Genomic DNA, 6,018 nt, shown 5'->3' on the forward strand with positions numbered 1-6,018 from the left:
TATTGATTCAATACTTCGTTTGTCATGTTTTTACGGACTGTAATATAACTTTTTTAACTTTTCGTCCGTACTTTCCGCTGGACATGCCCGCGCGTCGTGAGTTGGAAAAGTGTACTGAACGCTAGAACAACAAGGAGGAATTTGGACATAAATGATGGACATTATTGAACAAAACAAACATTTATTGTGGAACTGAGATTCCTGGGAGTGCATTCTGATGAAGATCACCAAAGGTAAGTGAATGTTTATATTGTTACTTCTGACTTCTGTTGACTGCATAATATGGCGGCTATATTTATGTCTTGATTAGGCTCTGAGCGCCGACTCAGATTATTGCATGGTTTGCTTTTTCCGTAAAGCTTTTTTGAAATCTGACACAGCGGTTGCATTAAGGAGAAGTGTATCTATAATTCCATGCATAACTGTTGTATTTTTAGCAATGTTTATTATGAGTATTCACTTAAATTCACACAGGACACYGGATAAGACAGGAGAAGTACTCCAGATATATCAAACTGACCCTAGCCCCCCGACACATAAACTACTGTAGCATAAATACTGGAGGCTGAGACAGGAGGGGTCAGGAGACACTGTGGCCCCATCCGGTGATACCCCCGGACAGGGCCAAACAGGAAGGATATAACYCCACCCACTTTGCCAAAGCACAGCCCCCGCACCACTAGAGAGATATCTTCAACCACCAACTTACMATCCTGAGACAAGGCCGAGTATAGCCCACAAAGATCTCCGCCACGGCACAACCCAAGAAGGGGCATCAACCCAGACTGGAAGATCACGTCAGTGACTCAACACACTCAAGTGACGCACCCCTCCTAGGGACGGCATGAAAGAGCACCAGTTAGCCAGTGACTCAGCCCCTGTAATAGGGTTAGGGGCAGAGAATCCCAGTGGAGAGAGGGGAACCGGCCAGGCAGAGACAGCAAGGGCGGTTCGTTGCTCCAGAGCCTTTCCGTTCACCTTCACACTCCTGGGCCAGACTACACTCAATCATATGACCTACAGAAGAGATGAGTCTTCAGTAAAGACTTAAAGGTTGAGACCGAGTCTGCGTCTCTCACATGGATAGGCAGACCATTCCATTAATCTATAGGAGATCTATAGGAGAAAGCCCTGCCTCCAGCTGTTTGCTTAGAAATTCTAGGGACAATTAGGAGAGTTGTTACACTTCCCACATTGGTGACCCTCTTGAATCAAAATGCAACACTTCAAAATGTGGCGAGCTGTTTTCTACAAATTGTCCTCTAACCAGTGATGTACACATTATTCCCTGATTCCGTGTGGTTTTTGAGCTGTTAGTTTTAACAGGATGTGCAACCTCATCTCCCTTCTGTCACACAACTCATCGATATCATGCTAAAATAATTTGACAAATAAGTGTTGTGTTACTTTGTTTAGCGACCCCTACATTTAAATGCATCACTCCAMAATGTAGCTGACTGTCTTCTGCAGGTTGTCCTCTAACCAGTGAGGTTAAAGATATCTCCCATTTCCATGTGTTTTTTTAGTTGTGTTAGTTTCAACAGCACGAACAACCTGATTTCCCCCCTAATCGATATCAGTGATTTATTGCTACTTGTCAAAATAACAGCATTTTTGGTGCTTGTGCAGTTTATAAGGAGCTTGTTTATATAAATACAAGTAATATGATTATTGTGGCAGATGTTTGTGTATATAGAACATGTTAGGTTTTCAATTGATCCCAAACTGTTTCTGCATATTGGTTATTGATTTGGACACTTTAAAACTGTGTTTTGACATTGGGGCTATCCCACCAAGCAAAATGTAATTGAAAAGACGTTGAATATATGACTATGCAATCAAATATTTCATATTTACATTTCATGTAACATTTGGTAGTGATATTTATTTATGCAACCAACTGACAATTTTATTGACATCCTATATCCTATTTATCCTGCTTTTAGAATATCAGAGTTCATTCTCAGATGTGCCAATGTACTAGAACATGACATTGGGGACTGGGCCCTGATCCAACAACATGCCTATCTAGTGAACCCTGAAAAGAGAGAGAAGCTCTGCAGTGAGGTGGAAAGTTACTACGGATATCGCAGGAGTTTCCTTTTGAAATCAGACACGTCCTTGGTAAGGACAACTTGGTTGCTGATTGTCTCAAGGGTGGGCAGTCAAAATATTTAGTGTTTTTTCATTTATGTTTTGAGGTTGGACTTTAGCACGTATAGCTCGTTAGCACGTAGGACGCACTGATTGGTGTCACCTCGTTAGTCAGTATGTGTTACACCTGTGCTGGCTTGTCCATCTCGTTAGTGGGAAGGTGTTGTTGGTGGAAATTCTAACCAATCAGGAGAGACTTAGTCATTTCTTCAAACAATCAACCTTTATTGATAAGAATTGCATAAATGTACTGGTCAGCCCTTCACTCTGAGGTGGGGAAGGCCGAGAGCTCGAGACACAAGGAGTCAGAAGCCTTATATAGTCAAACTGTCTTGTGCATATAGAAAACACGTGATCTTGGTGTGTGTCCGTGTGTGGAGAACGAGACACAGACTAACTGGGGATTGCTCGTCCCGTTTCTGTAGCAACAGATAGTTATTCTAGTTTTACAGTAGGAGAACGAGACACAGACTAACTGGGAATTGGTCGTCTCGTTCTGTAGCAACAGATAGTTATTCTAGTTTTCCAGTGAGGGAGAACGAGACAGACTAACTGGGATTGGTCTGTCTCGTTCTGTAGCAACAGATAGTTATTCTAGTTTTACAGTGAGGAGAACGAGGACACAGACTAACTGGGGATTGGTCGTCTCGTTCTTAAGCAACAGATAGTTATTCTAGTTTTACATGAGGGAGAACGAGACACAGACTAACTGGGGATTGGTCGGTTCTCGTTCTGTAGCAACACGATAGTTATTCTAGTTTTACAGTGAGGGGCAGAACGAGACACAGACTAAACTGGGGATTGGTCGTCTCGTTCTTGTAAGCAACAGATAGTTCATTCTAGTTTTACAGTGATGGATTAAACGAGACCACGAGACTAACTGGGGATTTGGTCGTCTCGTTCTTGTAGCAACAGGATAGTTATTCTAGTTTACAGTGAGGGTGTCAAAACAACAGGAAATCACTCTAGACACAGTTCCTCTGAAGTAAATCAATGGTTCCCCGAATGGGGCAAGCGCCTTTGGCCTGTCTGTGCCAGAGGGGTGTTGCTAGACTAGTCTGGAGATAAATCAGATCCAGCTGAACTGTGGGGTGTAGTAGGAGTTGTAGGTTCTCTTAGAGATAAATCAGACCCAGCCTGAACTGTGTGATGTAGTAGAGGAGTTGGAGTTTCTCTAGAGATAAAATCAGAACCCAGCCTGACTGTGTGATGTAGTAGGGAGTTGTAGTTCTCTAGAGATAAATCAACCCAGCCTGAACTGTGTAATGTAGTAGGGAGTTGTAGTTTCTCTAGAGATAAATCAGATCCAGTCTGAACTGTGTGATGTAGTAGGGAGTTGTAGTTCTCTAGAGATAAATCAGATCCAGACTGAAACTGTGTGATGTAGTAGGGAGTTGGTAGTTCTCTAGAGATAAATCAGACCCAGCCTGAAACTGTGTGATGTAGTAGGGAGTGTATTTCTCTAGAGATAAATCAGATCCATTCTGAACTGTGTGATGTAGTAGGGAGTTGTAGTTTCTCTAGAGATAAATCAGATCCAGACTGAACGTGTGATGTAGTAGGGAGTTGTAGTTTCTCTAGAGATAAATCAGACCCAGCCTGAACTGTGTGATGTAGTAGGGAGTTGTAGTTTCTCTAGAGATAAATCAGATCCAGACTGAACTGTGTGATGTAGTAGGAGTTGTAGTTTCTCTCTAGAGATAAATCAGACCCAGCCCTGAACTGTGGTGATGTAGTAGGGAGTTGTAGTTTCTCTAGAGATAAATTAGACCCAGCCTGAACTGTGTGATGTAGTAGGGAGATGTAGTTTCTCTAGAGATAAAATCAGATCCAGACTGAACTTGTGATGTAGTAGGGAGTTTAGTTTCTCTAGAGATAAATCAGACCCAGCCTGAAACGTTGTGATGTAGTAGGGAGTTGTAGTTTCTCTAGAGATAAATCAGACCCAGACTGAACTGTGTGATGTAGTAGGGAGCTGTAGTTTTCTCTAGAGATAAATCAGACCCAGCCTGAACTGTGTGATGTAGTAGGGAGTTGTAGTTTCTCTAGAGATAAAATTCAGACCCAGACTGAACTGTGTGATGTAGTAGGAGTTTGTAGTTTCTCTAGAGATAAATCAGACCCAGCCTGAACTGTGTGATGTAGTAGGGAGTTGTGTTTCTCTAGAGATAAATCAGACCCAGACTGAACTGTGTGATGTAGTAGGGAGTTGTAGTTCTCTAGAGATAAATCAGACCCAGCCTGAACTGTGTGATGTAGTAGGGAGTTGGAGTTTCCAACAAGCCAATATTCTACATAGTTTAGCTCATAAAACTTAATTAACTACCAATGACCATAATCCATTGCGTGCGTACTTGGTCTTGTCTAGCATTTCACACAATAAACATCTGCCTGTGACCTATAACATTTGATTTATGAAGGTAATGTGTGTAAAATGTACTTTTCCCCACATCACTTTATATTGCTTTTATTTGCTCCATTAACTTTGAGTGTTTTATATAATATGACTAAATGTGTTTCTTTCTGCTGTTGCAGGGGGCAGTCATGAAATGGAACGGCAGGCCACAGAACATGACGTAAGCAGAGCTGTGGGGAGACCACCTCAAGCCCCTGGTTAAGAGCCGGGGGTGGTGTTTACCACTCACCATCAGAGCTGTGGAGACCACCTCAAGCCCCTGGTATAGCCGGGGTGGTGTTTACCACTCCCAACCAGCAAGGCTGTGGAGACCACCTCAAGCCCCTGTATAGCCGGGGGTGTTTGTTTACCACTCCACCATCAGAGCTGTGGGAGACCACCTCAAGCCCCTGGTAGAGCCGGGGGTGGTTTTACCACTCCACCAGCAGAGCTGTGGGAGACCACCTCAAGCCCCTGGTAGAGCCGGGGGTGTGTTTACCACTCCACCAGCAAGAGTGTGGGAGCCACCTCAAAGCCCCTGGTAGAGCGGGGTGGTGTTTACCACTCCACCAGCAGAGCTGTGGGAGACCACCTCAAGCCCCCGGTAGAGCCGGGGTTGGTATTCTACTGTATCTTAGTCTATGTATTACTCATCTCATATGTATATACTGTATTCTATCCTATTCTACTGTATCTTAGGTCTATGTATTACTCATCTTCATATGTATATACTGTTTTCTATCCTATTCTACTGTATCTCCAGTCTATGTATTACTCATCTCATATGTATATACTGTATTCTATCCTATTCTACTGTATCTTAGTCTATGCATTACTCATCTCATATGATATACTGTGTATTCTATCCTATTCTACTGTATCTTAGTCTATGTATTACTCATCTCATATGTATATTACTGTATCTATTCATTAACACATACTAAGAGGGACCAAGAGTCTGTTGATTGGTCAGTCATTGGGTTCATTTGTTGAAATCAAATCAAGGCTTTATTTATACAGCACATTTCAACACTGATGCAACACCAATGCTTCACAGGGGGGGCAAAAATGAAAATAAACTAAAATATTGGTACACAACAAACAGAAGACTAACAACTGAAAGACTAATGAACATTAAGGAAATTCCCATTGATTAAAATATTAATTGGATGCAATATCCAACCCAAAATATAGCTTGTTTTTTAGGAGGGGCTCTGAAAGACACTATGGGGGTGTCCACTAGAAGTTGACTAGTAACAACAACTGGGACCTTAAAAGACACCCACCATGAGACCACTAAATACTTTCCAAGAAGAGGCAACAAAAGAAAAACCGACACCTAACTTAAAGACAGGAAGCAAACCAAAAAAGTGGAGCAACTAAAGGTTTTGACTCTCCACATCTATCAAGACAACTGAGAGTACTGGGCCAGACACTCTTAAATAGAACCTGGACCAGCTCAGTGGTGG

At 42.4% G+C, this 6,018-nt stretch overlaps 1 long non-coding RNA gene across 1 annotated transcript in view; it reads right to left on the bottom strand.

Moving 5' to 3' along the window:
* LOC139023334 (uncharacterized) overlaps nucleotides 1–2,178 on the bottom strand; it is a 107,872-nt gene extending 105,694 nt beyond the window's left edge. Inside the window, exon 1 of the long non-coding RNA XR_011474466.1 lies at nucleotides 1,988–2,178. This is a non-coding gene — a long non-coding RNA (uncharacterized lncRNA). The remainder of the gene's footprint in view (nucleotides 1–1,987) is intronic.
* Nucleotides 2,179–6,018: the final 3,840 nt, after the last annotated feature.

This window comes from Salvelinus sp. IW2-2015, linkage group LG31, assembly GCF_002910315.2.
Source record: "Salvelinus sp. IW2-2015 linkage group LG31, ASM291031v2, whole genome shotgun sequence".
NCBI classification, from domain to species: domain Eukaryota; kingdom Metazoa; phylum Chordata; class Actinopteri; order Salmoniformes; family Salmonidae; genus Salvelinus; species Salvelinus sp. IW2-2015.